Below are 17,241 nucleotides of genomic sequence, written 5' to 3'. Positions count from 1 at the left end.
GTAATTAACAAGGCATAAGCAAGGCTAACTCTATCGTGGTTCGGGGAGGGAGGGAACAACATGAGATGCACATGATAAAGGACCCAGTCAATCACGTTGTGGGGGAGAATCCTTGGTTCAGGAAAAAGGGGGCATACACTGAAAGCGCTAGTAGGGAAGAGATGTGATGGAAAAGTGGAAAGTGGGAGGATGGAGCAAGGTCCTTGCAGGAAGTTGAGTGTGAAGAAGTGTAGTCAATGTGGGAGCCAGTGGGTTTATTGTGAATATGGGTCAGTAACCTAGTCCCAGAAATGGGAAAGAGAATGTCAAGGAAGGAGATGGACGATGTGACCATCACAGAAGGATAGAAATTGAACAGCAAAGCAGATGAATTGACAGGAAACACAAGGAGCTTAATATCTGCTGTGAGGATTCTGGTCAGGCTGGAATCAGAAATGTAACTTCATACAGCGAGAGGGAAACTTTTTTTTCTATTAGTCAGAGATTACAATCATAGTAGAAATTTAAATATTTTGAGGCAGATGAAATTTTTAGAAGCAGGCATTTTAATTAGAGCAATAACATCATGGTTACTGGTCACTGACACCCTGAGGTAATCATTAGTGGCTCAAGTTCTGAATTGCAATAATACTTCAGGGTTGTTAATAATTTTGTTCCTGAAACAAAATTATATTAATATCTCCACATAGTTATTGGCAATTTGAAGATATTGGTGTTGCAACTGTATTTGTATATTTCTTTGTGAAGTTCTGTGATCATCATATTAAGGAATGTTGATATTGGAAAAAGACAATAATCTCTCCATATCAAAAACTGTCCTCATCAAACACTCCCAGGACGGGTACAGCACGGGGTTAGGTACAGATTAAAGCTCCCTCTACACTGCCCCTATTAAACACTCCCAGGATAGGTACAGCACGGGGTTAGGTACAGAGTAAAGCTCCCTCAACACTGTCCCCATCAAACACTCCAGGACAGGTACAGCACGGGGTTAGATACGGAGTAAAGCTCCCTCAACACTGTCCCCATCAAACACTCCCAAGGCAGATACAGCACGGGGTTAGATATGGAGTAAAGCTCCCTCAACACTGTCTCCATCAAACACTCCAGGATGGGTACAGCACGGGGTTAGGTACAGAGTAAAGCTCCCTCAACACTGTCCCCATCAAACACTCCAGGACAGGTACAGCATGGGGTTAGATACAGAGTAAAGCTCCCTCAACACTGTCTCCAACAAACACACCAGGACAGGTAAAGCACTGAGTTAGATACAAAGTAAAGCTCCCTCTACACTGTCCCCATCAAACACTCCCAGGACAGGTAAAGCACAAAGTTAAATACAGACTAAAGCTCCCTCAACACTGTCCCAACAAACACTCCAGGACAGGTACAACCTCAAGAGGACAGAGTGAGGCTGGTGGAATGGGTGGAAAGGTGACATGGAAGATTTCTTTTGGGAAGAGTGAAGTGGTGCAACTTGGTAGGAAGAATGAGGAGAGCCAACAGGCTGAATTTTACGCTCTGAAATCGGGAGTGTTTCCCGCTTTGTGGGCGTGTTGATGTTGGGCGCGGTTTACGATATCATTGTGTCAGTTTCCAATAATATAGCAGGAGGGTGAGAACTTGCCCATGTTATTTAAATATCAACTTATAAAGGAAATTCCCCAAATTAACTACCCCTCAGGACTACAGAAGCACGTCTCACTGCAATGATATGGCCCCAAGGCAATAATCCACCTTCAGGCGGAGCTGGGAATCCATTCTTTTAAGGCAAAGCTTGTTTGGACTGGCTTTCAAACTGTAGATGTGACCACGGTCTCCGTTTTGCAGTTCAAACTCCATTGACTGCGGGTTTGGCTCATTTGAGTGGACACAGGTGCAATGATATGTTTACATGTAGATAACTAAAGGGCTAATTATAATATCTAGCTGTAACACCACCACTAGAGGGCACCACTAGATCCCACTGTAATTATCTGCTCCGAGAGGATCTTGGTCTCTTTCAACCCAGGAGTGACTAGACAGCAGTAGTGTATGATAGATAGATCACAGCATAGTGTAGTTTTGAATCAGTTAATACATTAATATTGAATTACTTGATTACTAGTGATAGTTCTGTCGAGTGTCGAACTCAATTCTAATTAATCGTTACCTAATAAATTAGTTTGCTTTAAGTTGAAGACTCGTGGTTTCTTCAGGATCATACCTTCTGACCTTCTGGATATACAGCAACTCGGAACGATACATATTACTGAACCCAGTAATATAACAGCAGGAATCTCTTGGGCATTTTCCACGAGGAGAACTCTCCTCTGATTCAGAGTGTTCTTTTCATGGAACAGATTCCTGCCCATTATCCAGGGGTGAGAGGTGAAAAGTGTCTGAGACAGATGGGGATTGTTGCCTCAGTTGGAGACACAAACTCCAGGGAGGAGGAGGGATGGATTCAGATGAGGAGCAGGAGATGGGTGAGAGGAAGAAGGGAACACAGGAAGGCTCAGGATGCTGTGGTTCCTCAGGAATGGTACAGAGCTGCGGCAGACCCCGAGGGCCAGCTGGAGTCCAAGAACCCTCACTGGAGGTGCAGAGGAGCTGCTGCCACCCTGAGGGTGTATGGGTAGCAATGCAGCTCGCTGTGACTGAGTCAGGCTCAGTGTAGGAGATGAGTCAGACTTTGAAGAGTGACTGTGTCACCGCTGTGCAAGATTCTCGCAGTGGAAATCACATCCAGCTGCTTTGGGGGTCACGCAATGCCTTTCACATTGAAGGGGGCAGTGATCCTTTACCTCTTGGCAACAGGCTCATTCCAGGTAGCCTGTGGAAGCCTCAGTGAAAAAGAACAGCCTGCTGCACACCATTGCATCAAGGTGTTCACAGGTACAATGTCCCGAAGGGCTTGGAATGACATTTCCTTCAAACAGGATATCCAAAGTCAACTGGATACAACTCGGGTGAGGGTATATGGCTCCATTCATGGCATGCACATAGCTGTTGAGGCTCCTGTTGAACAGCCGTGCACCTTGCACCTTCATAAACAGAGAGGGCTTCCATTCGATCAATGTGCAACTCGTGTGTGACCATAATCGGGTGGGTCATATAGGTGCGTGCTAGGTACTCAGGCAGCAGTCGCAACTCAGACATCCTGAGGAACTTACAGATCCCAGACATTTTTCACTGGCCTGGATCCCTTGGAAGGATGGCTACTCGGTGATCAGGGCTACCCACTGAAAATGCCACTTGTGAGGGTGCCCAGATATGACACAGAAAGGAGTCACATTGAGAGCCACACCAGCATCAGGGCTGTTGTGGAGTGGGCGGTCAGTGTTCTAAAGGGACAATTCCTGCGCCTGGTCAGATCTGGAGGTACATTACATTACTCCCTCCCACTTGTGTGCTGATAGTCATGGTTTTCTGTCGTCTCCATAACATTGCCAACCAAGGAGGAGGTGCCCTGGAGAATAATGGCACACCAGGTGGCAGCCAACCATCTGTGGGTGAGGCTGATGATGAGTGGAGGGGCCACAGCGTTGCTCCTGCTGTTGGCCCTGGCTCTGATCAAGTGGATGGCTGTGACACCAGGGATGCCTTAATCGGGCAAATGTTACCATTGTGAGTCTGGCCACTGCTACAGATGGGGTTTAATGAATTCCTTCCTCTCCTTTTCCCAACTCTCGCCGTTAGCCGGCCGCGTTGATCATCTGCTGCATCCAGGAGGGCACCAAGGGCAGCTTCACAGAATTTGGGGGCAGATTTTCCCCTTTTAGAAGACCTCTCCCTTCGCCCTGATGGCGCAGACATCTACGCAATGGAAATATGCAATAAATGTTCAACTCCTCATTGCCAGAAGGTGGGAGAGTTGACAATTTTTAAAATTTCTGTCACCGGTGGAGATCAACATGGTTGGAAAGGATTGGTTAAAATTCAAATGGACTTACCCTGGCCAAAATACACAGATCTTCTCTCTGTAAAGGAGGTACACTCCATTGATCACTTGATGGGTCACCTGACTCTGTGCCATGCCAGGGGCCTTTTTAAAGTATTGGCCAATACCATGTTCCAGGCCACGGTCTGCAGCTTCAGAGACTGGTCACCCCACCCTGCAGCACTCATTGGGCAGGACGACAGTCTCTAATCCACCCTTGCCGCTAATTCGGGGCAATCACTGTATTATCGGGCATGACGAATTGTGATGATTGTACACGGCGTGGTAATGGGCACCTGACTTGGGTGACCAATTGGGATGCAGAGTGGGTAATCACCCCAGGGGGTGGAGGCCTCTCTTAGACAGAGGGCACATTGGGGTCTGGGGCAGCCGGGTCACTGCTGTACGGCTGCACAGTTTTTCTTATTCCTGAATACCTTTTGTGTCTCGAATGGAGTCTGTGAAAGTGCATCATTCCATTGAACGTGTAACAACGGTGGGCTGGGAAGTCAGAACAGCGCCAACCTCTGGGTGTGGAACCCGCCGTCGGCAAAGACCGAATTATTCAGCCCTATATAAACTAAATTAAACAAATTTTTTAAATCAAGGAGCAGAGAGACCCGGGGCTATTTGCGCATAATGAAACATCAAAGGTACAAAGGCAGGTTAAGAAAACAGTTCACAAAGCATTAGGAATCTTGGGCTTTATAAATAGAGGCATTGAGTAGAAAAGCCAGGAGGTTATGCTAAACCTTGACTGGTTAGACCCCCGGCTGGAAGATTGTGTCTACTTCTGGACACCACACTTTAGGGAGGATGTGTAGAGGAGAGATTAACCAGAATGGTTCCGGGGGAGAGATCTCAGTGAATGTGGGGAGACCGGAGAAGCTGGGATTTCCCTCCTTAGAGCAGAAACAGTTAAGAGGATACTTAGTCAAGCTATTCAGAGTCAGGAAGGATTTAGTTAGCCTGAATAAAAGGAAAGGGTTTCCAAGGCTGAAGTGTCGGTAACCAGAGGACTCAGATTTAAGACGATTTGCAAAAGAGCTGGAGGCCACATGAGGAAAAACCTTTTTAAGCACCAATTGGTTAGGATTTGGACATAACTCTTATCCTTGGGAACATTCTAGCAAATCTCCTCTGCACCCTCACGAAACCATCAGCTCCCTCCGAAAGTGCGATGACCAGTGACGTTTGTGTTCTGTGCCTGTTAGAGTGGTGGATACAGATTAAATAGTAGCTTTCAGAATGGGAATTGGAGAGATACTTAAAAGGGAAAGAATTGCGGTGGTAGCAGGAGAGAGTGGGGAGATGGGATTAACTGGATTTCTCTTCAAAGGAACCAGTGTTGATTTGATGGGCTGAATGGCCTCCGGCTGTTCTGTACCATTCTACAATCTTATGTTAATTTGATGAAATGAGTCCAAAATCTGGTATTTCTTCCATATTCTTAACGTTCAGCCTTGCAATGTGACACGATGGGCGCGATCTACCCGAATGGGAACAGAGTCCCGTAACATGCGCTTGGAGCGCCCGAGAAACACCGCGCCATTGAATGGCCATTTGGGTAGATTGGCGGCTTCAGCGGGGGGACGCTCACCGGAACTCCTCCGTGCAGGATGAGATCACAACGCCATTTTTAGATGGAACCCATCTCTCATCCCCCGATGCGACCCTCCCGCACCCCCCCCCAAAGCCTCAACTCACCGGTAAAGGGTCCTCGGGCTGCCCTGCATCCTCCCGCACCAATACCGTGTACCCTCGGGCTGATCCGCAGAGCAGGAAACATGTCAGCTTGGCACCTTGGCACTGCCAGACTGGCACTGTCAAGGTGCCCAGGTGACACTGCCAGCTGGCAGTGGCAGTGCCAGGGTGCCACAAGCAGTGCAAGAGTGCCACCAGGCCCAGGGGGCAAGCACCTGGGGGCCTCCGATCATCCTAGGTGACCCCCAAGAATGCCGTTCTGTCTGGTCCCCGTCCGTGGAAACCAGCACTGAACAATGCTCGCCCGAGATCTCCAACATGACGGAGGTCGATCCCATGCCCTGGATAGATCGTCATGGTCGACAGGCAAACTGTTTGTTCACAAGGCACTGACTGCTTGATTTTCAACCATGCCCGGTTGAAATTATTACAATTGACGATTGGAAAATGGACGTTCCCTGAAGCAGGTGCCTTATTCTGCTCTCCCGCTGACTGAGGAGCTGCTCTGTGAGCATTAACTCAAACATTTCCAGCTTGTTTCAAGTGACTTTGGTCAAGAAAGAGTCACGAGCCGGACACCGGTCCCCCTTCCTTGCGTCAAAACGTTTGCCACATGAGACTTGTGTGTCTGCTTTACCTTGAAGCAGCCGAGCGGCCATCCCTGACCAAACCTCACTCACATCATTGGGATGTTAAGACAACACTCAATCTGACTGACTGAGTGGAGGGATTATGAAAGCTTTTCAATTTTTACCATTAACCCCTCCTCCTCAAATAACACGGAACCAAGAAGAGGTCAGAGCTTAAACCAATAAACTCTCCTGGGATTCTATCCTCGTCCTTCTTTGCAGTACAGTCAGCACAGGAGAATTGTCGGAACATTTGGACAAATCGAGATGAACATTTTGAAAGAATATTCCTGCTATCTATGTGTTTAGTTAGTACAGCTTCCTGACCAATCCCCCATTAGAATGTGTTATTCAGCCTGCAGAGTTATTTTGCTCAATACATTGACCCAGGATTTCCTGGTGTCTTGCACCACTGGACTGGGGCATCTAAAGCATTGACTCAATTTATACCAGTCACAGACAATGACATTGTTACTCACGATGCTCTCATTATTTCCTGGGAGCTCTGTTTTCTTCCACCAAATTCCCCACACATACTCCGCCAGACTGAACACAGCTCAGCTTCTGGTTAATCAGTGGTGATTTGGAATTTCCAGGATTTGCAGCAGTTTTGCTCTCGCACCCACTAGGATGGGACCTGTAGATTCGAGGGGGTCTGACACCAACCTCGAGGATGGGCCATTGTTTAAAGTCCAGGGTACTTTGATGTACGTAAACGGCAAATACAAACGCCTGACGGCGAATGGATTCAAAATAATTTGCCAAACACCCAGCAAGGCATTGAAAAAAACCCAGGGGCCGGATTCTCCGGTCGTCGACGGCAAAATTGCGTTTGGTGATCGGCCGGATTATCCCCGTTTCCGACCAAATCGGGGGCGGCGCTGCTTTTGCGATGCACCGCCCCCTCCAAAACGCCGTACTCGCAGAGTACGCCACGTGACGTATCGACGGCCTCAGGACATTGCCTGAAGCCCTTCCCCCGACGCTCCGCCCCCGATCGGCCGAGTTCCCGACGGCGCGGGTCTCTCATGCTATTATTTGTCGGGTGCTAGCTCCCAGATTCAATAGGAACTTTTGAAAGATAGTTGGAAAAATAATTGAAGGGGAAAAAAAATCAGGGTCATGGGGAGAGAGCAGAGGAGAGGGACTAATTGGATGGCTCTTTCAAATTGCTATCATACGCGTGTTGGGCAAATGGCCTCCTCCTGTTCTGTAAGGTTCAATTCTACAGTTTTACTGGGTGGGACAGTTCAGCAGGCATCAGCTCGGAGCCAGTGCTCAAGCCCTTTGATGGGTATATCGTTATCCAATCATCTGCTAAATGATAGACAGGAAAAGACCCCCTGCCCATCTTCCACACAGTTGGTGCATCACATTAACAGGCACTACCACTCCAGCGAGAAACCACCTCACCTCCTGGGAGAGGGAAGAAAAATTGGTCAGCCCAGAACCGACATAACAGGATCAAATTACAAGGAACTGTCGGTTCCTTTCAACACAGTCTTTTTGTACAGTGTTATGTCATACGGAGTCACAGAACCGCAGAATTGTTACGGTGCAAAAGGAGGCCGTTTGGACAATCGTGTCTGCACCAGCTCTCCAAACGGGCATCATGAGTTAGTGCTATTCCCCTGCCTTCTCCCCGTACCCCTGCATATTGTTTCTATTCAAATAATCATCTAATATCCTCCTTGATGCGTTGGGTGCTCTGGATCCGTGGAACACATACAGGCCACCAACACTTAAAATAGTGCAACACTATTTTATTAAGTTAGAAACTGTTGAACATACTTTCACTGTGGGTTAACACGATGTTAGATTAAACTAAAGACCTATGCCTGTCCTAACCAGTCTATGCACATGGTGAAGATCTGTGCTGTAAGCTGTGAGCTCTGTCCTTCTAGGAGGCTGCATCCCAAATGGGCGGGGAATCTGATGCCCCCTGTCTTTATAGTGCATGTGCTCTAACTGGTGATTGGCTGCGGTGTTGTATGTGTTGATTGGTCTTGCTGTGTGTCCATCAGTGTGTGTGTATCTGCACCATTATATATTGGTGTATATTATGACATCCCCCCTTTTATAAAAGAAAGAATGAGTGTGGCAATAAATAATGTATGGTGAGAATGTTCCTAACTACGTGTGGGGTGCGAAGACATATTTACAGGACTACGTACATGAGAACTAAGCTATTTACATGGGAAGGTGCCTGGTGCAGAGAAGCAGTATGCAACAAGAATAACGAGATCAACGCTATATACAAACCAGGGAAACGATCAAACAAAGCAACAAAACAATTCAGAGAGTCCATAAGTCTGCAAAGCTCATAAATTAAGTCTCTGAGGTGGGCGACGAATTCTGGTTGACCGCCTCAAGGGTGGGTCGAGAGCTGCCGGTTCAGGAGCGGGCTGGACTGCGTCAAAGTCAGGGGGATGCAGAGTGACAGGGAGCTCTGCATAGTCCGTGGCAGGGTCAGCAGGAGGGTGAGGTGACAAAGGAGGATCACGTGGCGAGCGTGGAACGAGACAAAGGGCGCGTTGATTCCGGCGCAGAATAGAGCCATCCGGCAGACAAACCAGGAACGAGCGGGGGGGCCATCTGCCGAAGGACAACAGCGGTTGCAGACCAACCACCATCCGGAAGATGGACGCGGACGTTGTCATCCGGAGCCAGACCAGGGAAATCAGCTGCATGGGAGTCATGAGCCGCCTTGTGCTGTGCATGAGACAGCTGCATCCGGCGAAGGACTGGAACATGGTCGAGGTCTGGGACATGGATGGACGGCACCGTCGTCCTCAGGGTACGACCCATGAGTAACTGGGCTGGCGATAGGCCAGTGGACGTGGGGCGGAGCGATAGGCCAGCAAGACAGGGTAGAAATCGGACCCAGCATCGGCAGTCTTGCACAGGAGCCGTTTGACTATATGGACTCCCTTCTCCGCTTTGCCGTTGGATTAGGGATACAGGGGACTGAACGTCACATGGGCAAAATTGTACCGCTTGGCAAAGTTGGACCATTCCTGGCTGGCGAAGCAGGGGCCATTGTCTGACATAACCGTGAGCGGGATGCCGTGTCGAGCAAAGGTTTCTTTACATACACGAATGACTGCAGACGAGGTGAGGTCATGCAACCGTATCACCTCTGGGTAATTCAAAAAGTAGTCCACGATCAGGACATAGTCTCTACCCAGCACGTGGAACAGGTCGATGCCCACTTTGGTCCATGGTGGCGTGACCAACTCATAGGGCTGCAGGGTCTCACGTGGTTGGGCCGGCTGGAAGCGTTGACAGGTGGGGCATTGAGCACTGTGATGGCTATGTCCTCATTAATGCCGGGCCAGTACACTGCCTCTCGGGCCCGTCGGCGGCACTTTTCCACGCCAAGGTGGGCCTCGTGTAGTTGTTCCAAGACAAGCTGGTGCATGCTATGCGGGATGACAATGTGGTCCAGTTTTAGAAGAACCCCGTCTACTACCGCCAGATCATCTCTGACATTATAGAACTGAGGGCATTGACCCTTGAGCCACCAGTCTGTTAGGTGGCGCATCACACGCTGTAGCAAGGGGTCAGCCGCTGTCTCGCGGCAAATTTGGACGAGGCGTTCATCCGAGGCAGGTAGATTGGAGGCTGCGAATGCCACATGGGCTTCAACCTGGCAGACAAATCCCGCTGGGACACATGGAGTGTTGACTGCCCTGGAGAGGGCATCAGCAATGATGCGGTCTTTGCTTGGGGTGTATACCAGCTGGAAGTCGTATCGCCGGAGCTTGAGAAGAATATGCTGGAGGTGAGGCGTCATGTCGTTCAAGTCTTTCTGTATTATATTGACCTGCGGGCGATGGTCGGTCTCAACGGTGAATTGAGGAAGTCAGTAGACATAATCGTGAAACTTAACCACACCGGTCAGGAGGCCCAGGCACTCCTTTTCTATCTGCGTGTAGCGCTGCTCCGTGGGAGTCATGGCGCGTGACGCATATGCAACGGGGGCCCTTGATGAGGCCTCATCACGTTGAAGGAGCACTGCCCCAATGCCGGATTGACTGGCATTGGTCAAAATTTTGGTCTCCTTTGCTGGATCAAAGAAAGTTAAGACCGGGGCCGTGGTCAGTTTGGTTTTGAGTTCTCTCCATTCGCGCTCGTGGGCAGGGAGCCATTGGATGTCTGTCGTCTTCCTGACCAGGTTCCTGAGAGCCTTGGTATGAGAGGCGAGGTTAGGGATGAATTTCACTAAAAAATTGACCATGCCCAGAAATCGGAGGACCGCCTTCTTGTCCTCTGGTGTTTTCATAGCTGTGATGGCAGCTACCTTGTCCGCATCCGGCTGCACGCCCAATTGGGAGATGTGGTCCCTGAGGAACTTGAGTTCCGTCTGACCGAAGGAGCATTTGGCCCTGTTGAGGCGTAGGCCATGCTCATGTATACATCTGAATACGCGCTGGAGGCGACTGACATGCTCCTGCAGGGTGGTGGACCAAACGATTATGTCATCGACGTAGACACGAACACCATCAATACCTTCCATCATTTATTCCATAATCCTATGGAACACTTCTGATGCAGATATGATCCCAAACGGCATCCTGTTGTAACAATATCTGCCAAAGCGGGTATTAAATGTGCAAAGTTTCCTGCTGGATTTGTCGAGCTGGATTTGCCAGAATCCTTTTGAGGCGTTGAGTTTGGTGAAGAGCTTGGTCCGAGCCATCACACATGTGAGCTCGTCGTGCTTGGGAATTGGATAGTGCTCCCTCATGATATTGCGATTTAGATCCTTGGGATCAATGCAAATTCTCAATTCGCCGGAAAGCTTTTTTACACATACCATGGAACTGACCCAGTCGGTCGGTTCCGTGACTCTGGAAATCAGTCCTTGATTCTGGAGGTCCTGCAGCTGCTGCTTGAGACTCCTTAAGGGGTGCTGGGACCCTGCGAGGTGCGTGCACCACAGGCGTGGCATTCGGTTTTAATAAAATCTTGTAGGTGTACGGGAGCGTGCCCATGCCCTCAAAGACGTTGTGGTACTGGTTGATAATGGTGTCGAGCTGCGCCCTGAAGTCGGTGTCCTGAAAGACAGACGCGTCAGCAGGAGAGAGAGAGTGAACTCTCTGAACTTGGTTCAACAGCTTGCATGCCTGCGCGCCAAGCAGGGAGGCTTTCAAGGAGCCCATGATTTCAAAGGGAAGGATGGCATTGCGTGACCTATGCGTCACTTCAAGTGTGCATGAGCCGCTGGCAGCAATGGCATTGCCATTATAATCTAATCGCTGGCAGGCTAGTTTGACACGAAGGCTTTGGAGGTCAGACCAAATGAGATTGGCGGAGGCACCAGTGTCCGGGTGGAATCGTATTTGGGACCTGTTGACTGTAATGGTGGCACACCACTCATCGTCTGGATCGATGCTGTATACCGATAGAGGCTGGATTCTTTGCTTCGGGGACACCCTGTTTTTTGTAACGATACCGACTCGAAAAGGCGCCTTCGGGTCCTCGGTGTCAATATCGGGTAGCAGGTCCGCATCGGACTCGGTGACCGTGAGTTGAATGGCCCGGACATTCCTGCGAGGCTGGATGGAGCGACAAGAGGTGGCAGGCTGAGCTGATCTGCATACAGTAGCATAGTGGCCACGTTTGCCACATCTCAGGCATCGTCGGGATTTGGCAGGGCATTGCCGCTTTAAATGGGCGGAGCTGCACGTTGTGGCATCAGTACGTTCGCTGCGCCACCGCGCATGTGCGGTGCGGTCGTACATGGTGCGCGCCTGCGCAGTACGTTCGTCAACGTCGCCGTCCCATCGTTCGGTGCGCACAAGCGCGGGAGTCTGCGAAAAGCACGCGAAATGGCCGCCTCATCCAGGCTGAGGCCCTGGAGTTGCTCGATTGCTTGGACCCGTTCTGCCTCGTGGGGACCTTGCCGCGCCGTTTCAGCCGCTTGGATGTGGGAATACCGACTAGTGGCGTGTTCGTGTAGCACGCAGGTCTAGATGGCGGTCGCTAGGTTGAGCTGCTTTACCTTGAGGAGCTGCTGGCGTAGGGGGTCCGACTGAACACTGAAAACGATCTGGTCGCGTTATCATGGAGTCGGAGGTGGGCCCGTAATTACAGGACTGCGCAAGGATGCGGAGGTGGGTGAGAAAGGACTGGAAAGGTTCATCCTTACCCTGCAAACACTGTTGGAATACATAGCGCTCAAAACTTTCATTCATCTCTATGTTGCAGTGAGTGTGAACCTTGAGGAGGACCGTCTTGAATTTTGATTTATCTTCATCATCAGCAAAGGTGAGAGAATTGAAAATGTGGATGGCATGGTCCCCGGCCGTGGATAGGAAGAGAGCGATCTTCCTGGTGTCTGAGGCAGCTTCCCGGTCTGTGGCTTCAAGGTAGAGCTGGAAGCGTTGTTTGAATATCTTCCAGTTGGCCCCGAGGTTACCGGTGATGCGGAGCGGCGGCAGCGGGCGGACGCTGTCCATTTTGCAGGATGACTGTATGCTGGTGGAAGGCAGATCACTTGCAGGTAGGTCTAAGAAGTTCTAAGATCCTTTAACTCCTGGTATCAAGATGTGTTGGGTGCTCTGGATCTGTGGAACACATACAGGCCACCAATGCTTAAAATAGTGCAACACTATTTTATTAAGTTAGAAACTGTTGAACATATATTCACTGTGGGTTAACACGATGTTACATTAAACTAAAGACCTATGCCTGTCCTAACCATTCTATGCACTCAGCACATGGTAAAGATCTGTGCTATAAGCTGTAAGCTCTGTCCTTCTAAGAGGCTGCATCCTGAATGAGCGGGAACTCTGATGCCCCCTGTCTTTATAGTGTGTGTGCTCTAACTGGTGATTGGCTGCGGTGTTATGTGTGTTGATTGGTCTTGCTGTGTGTCCATCAGTGTGTGTGTGTCTGCACCATGATATACTGGTGTATGTTATGACACTCCTGAATGCCTCAATTGAACCTGCCTCCACTTCATTTCCAGGCAGTGCATTCCAGAATCGAACCGTTCGCCGTGTGAAAAAGTTTTTTTAAAATTTAAAGTACCCAATTCTCTTTTTTTTTCCAATTAAGGGGCAATGTAGCGTGGCCAAGCCACCTACCCTGCACATCTTTGGGTTGTGGGGGTGAGAACCACGCAAACACGGGGAGAATGTGCAAACTTCACACGGGCAGTGACCCGGGGCCGGGATCGAACCCGAGCCCTTGGCGCCGTGAGACAAAAGTGCTAACCACTGTGCCACCATGCTGCCCCTAAAAAGTTTTTTCTTACATCACATTTGTTTGGTTTGCAAATCACTTTCATCTCTCGCTCTTGATCTTTTTCTGAGGAGATCAGTTGCTCTCTATCTACTCTGTCTGGCTCCCTCACGGTTTTGAACATCTAGAGGTAAATCATAATACCTTTTATCATAGAATTTACAGTGCAGAAGGAGGCCATTCGGCCCATCGAGTCTGCACCGGCTCTTGGAAAGAGCACCCCACCCAAAGTCAACACCTCCACCCTATCCCCATAACCCAGTAACCCCACCCAACACTAAGGGCAATTTTGGACACTAAGGGCAATTTATCATGGCCAATCCACCTAACCTGCACATCTTTGGACTGTGGGAGGAAACCAGAGCACCCGGAGGAAACCCACGCACACACGGGGAGGATGTGCAGACTCCGCACAGACAGTGACCCAAGCCAGAATCGAACCTGGGACCCTGGAGCTGTGGAGCAATTGTGCTATCCACAAGGCTACCGTGCTGCCCCTCTCTAGCAATTCCCCTCTTAACCTTCTTCTCTCCAAGGAGAATAGTCCCAACATCTCCAATCTATCCTCACAACTGAAGTTTCTCATCTCTGGAACCATTCTTGTAAACCTCTTCTGCACCCTCTCCAATATGTTCACATCCTTCCTATAGTGTGGCGCTCAGAACTGTACACAATACTCCAGCTGAGGTCTAACTAGTATCTGGCATGACACAAATAGCGGGACTCTACATGCTGTAGCACAATGGGTAGCCCTGTTGCTTCTCAGAGCCAGGGACCCAGGTTCAATTCCCAGCTTGGGTCGCTGCCTGTTTGGAGTCTGCACGTTCTCCCCATGTCTGAATGGGTTTCCTCCCACAAGTCCCGAAAGACATGCTTGGTAGGTGAATTGGACATTCTGAATTCTCCCTCCGCGTACCCGAACGGGCGCCGTCGAGTGGCGACTAGGGGATTTTCACAGTAGCTTCATTGCAGTGTTAATGTAAAGATTATTAGATGTCATCCCTCCTCCCCTGGCCCCCATTTTCCCCTCCACCAACAAATCACCCCCCCCCCCCAACCCTCTGACTCACCCTCTCCCCTGACCCATCCATCCCATTGTTGACACACTTCCCCTTCCCCCAAACTATTCACCCCCTCCTAGGATTGACCTGAAGTCTACAGTAATTAAATATTAATTTACTAAGCTAAACTGCCAGACAAAAAAAAAATCCCAGGGCATCAAAGAATTGTGTATTTTTGATTTACTTTGAACTCTTCTGTTTATTCATTATAAAAGTAACTGGAGATCAGAGGCCATGTGATTGAACTCCCAGGCCTATAGCCAACTAAGGGGACAGTGGTGTAGAGGGAATGTCACTGGCTTGGTAATCTGGAGACATCGGTTCAAATCCCACCACAGCAACTTTGTTCAATTCAATTAAACTCTGGAATTGAAAGCTCGTCTTAGTAATGTGACCAGGAAACAATTGTCATGAAAACTCATTTGGTTCACTAATGACCCTTCAGGGGAAGGAAATGTGCCACCTCCCACAGCAATATCCCAACAAGCCAATTGTAGCAAACTCCTGCAGTCCACAAAGCTAAATGAAACTGGATGGAATGCCCAGATTGGGAAGCACGGGGAATGCCAATGGCTATTAGGTTAATAGTTGTGGTAATGAGATAGTGATGTAGTTACGATAATGAGATAGTGATGTAATCGTGTGGCATAGTCTGCACACAGAGAGATGAGCTGAACTAGAATCTTGTCCTGTATATAGTTTAAATCAGTGTTTTTCAAACTTTTTTTCCCAGGACCCACTTTTACCAACTGGCGGACCTTCGGGACCCATGCTGGCTGATGTTCTCGACCCATGCCGGCCGACCTTCGCGACACACCATTATCACTTACCTTTAATGCAGCAGGTGAACTTGCTCTTGCGAGTGCTGGCAGACAGAGAGATCTGGTCAAGCATGTCCACCGATCACTGAACGTGGCAACGCATGTGGATAAGGTGGTCAAGAAGGCATACGGCATGCTGGCCTTCATCGGTCGGGGCATTGAATATAAAACTTGGCAAGTCATGGTGCAGCTGTACAGGACCTCATTTGGAATATTGTGTACAATTCTGGTCGCGACACTACCAGAAGGACGTGGATGCTTTGGAGAGGGTACAGAAGCGGTTTACAAGGATGTTGCCTGGTATGGAGGGCATTAGCTATGAGGAGAGGTTAGATAAACTCGGTCTGTTCTCACTGGAACAACAGAGGTTGAGAGGTGACCTGGTCGATCTCACCATGCTTAATCTTCAAATGCCTTCGAAGATTTGAGGGTTTCAAACTTTCATTTGCCAGTACTTCCTTGTACATACGACACATGGGCTGTGCATCCTGATTTGCATTGGCACAATTAAAGCCATACCTCAAGAAACCGTCTTTCTACTCCTTTGTTCCCAATTTCAGTTTCTTCTTCATTGTTTGTTCACCAGAGGCCCTGGAACTCTGCATACAGCTCTCACCAGCACTGCCTTGTCCTGCCATGGACTCTCCTGTGAAGCTCTCTCCAGCAGATTCAATTGTGGGATCCTGGCCTGTTAGTGCCTCGGGTCCTCTCTTCCGTATTACAAAATAATCTACCTTCAGTTCTTCACACAGTCCTGTTGCTTGCTTGCAGCTACAAAATGGAGAAATCTCTCCTCCATGATTTCGCTCCCAAAGCATGGACTTACAGGGTGCGTGGCGCCAGTGTACATGCTGGGTGTGTGACCTTCTCTCTGCCGCTGCCTCCGGCGGAAATACTCCATCGTTCATATTTAAAGGTCGGTTGCGGCCGGCATTCTTTTATTTGACTTTGAAACTTTATTTCTAATACCTGATTTTTCCAAGTTGATAATGACTGAACATTAAATTAATTTCCGTTGAACGTGCGTATCCTTACGTTTACACACAAACATTGTTTTAAATATATATTCCCATTTCTTTAGAAATTTAAACAAAGATAGAAAAAAATACAATCTTGTTGTTACTTTACAAACTACTACTTTAGACGATATAAATTAACTTGTCAAACTCACACAATGTCACAATATTTCTTATTGGTTCCATTGCATCGCACTATCCAAACATCCAAGTCATCTCCTTCTCCATTCTCACCAAAAGCACTTACTTCCTGGTTTCCAGAGAGTGGCGACACAAAGTGAGGACTGTGTAGGTTTCTTCCAGTGTTCAAATGTCTCAGCCAGACTGACGGGCCTCGTTTGATCGGTATTCCGGGCTGACAAACCTGGCCTGGCTGCCCTCTCACTGTCCAGTAGCAGCATCCACCCCAGTCACAGACCGCTGACCATTTCCCGACCAGTACTTCACATCATGGGAGTGCAAGCGGACGTTGCGCCGGCCATTGAACAGCTTGACCACGGAGCCGCAGGGCGCATGCTGCCGATCGGTGGCGGGGGACGAGCCGAACTGCGTGCAGAGGAAGAGCACCAGAGCCAAGCTCCAAGCTGGGGCCACCACTGTTAGCATGATGTGTGAACGTGGACACCCATCAGCCTCGGGACCCGGCCCCGCACACGTGTGGTGACCCGTACGCAGCCTTGCTCCGCCTCCGCAAATGCCGCAACCAATCGGGGACTGCCCGCATCCGGCAATCTTAACGAACTGTCGGGGCTGTTGGGAACGTCTTCCTGCAATTGAGAACGCCACAACCGGGCTGGGGTGTGAGGGGCTCAGTGCCCGCCGGTCCGACATGCCACC

The sequence above is a fragment of the Scyliorhinus torazame genome, chromosome 17, assembly GCF_047496885.1.
Source record: "Scyliorhinus torazame isolate Kashiwa2021f chromosome 17, sScyTor2.1, whole genome shotgun sequence".
Taxonomy (NCBI): domain Eukaryota; kingdom Metazoa; phylum Chordata; class Chondrichthyes; order Carcharhiniformes; family Scyliorhinidae; genus Scyliorhinus; species Scyliorhinus torazame.
Note: the sequence above shows the minus strand (reverse complement) of the source record.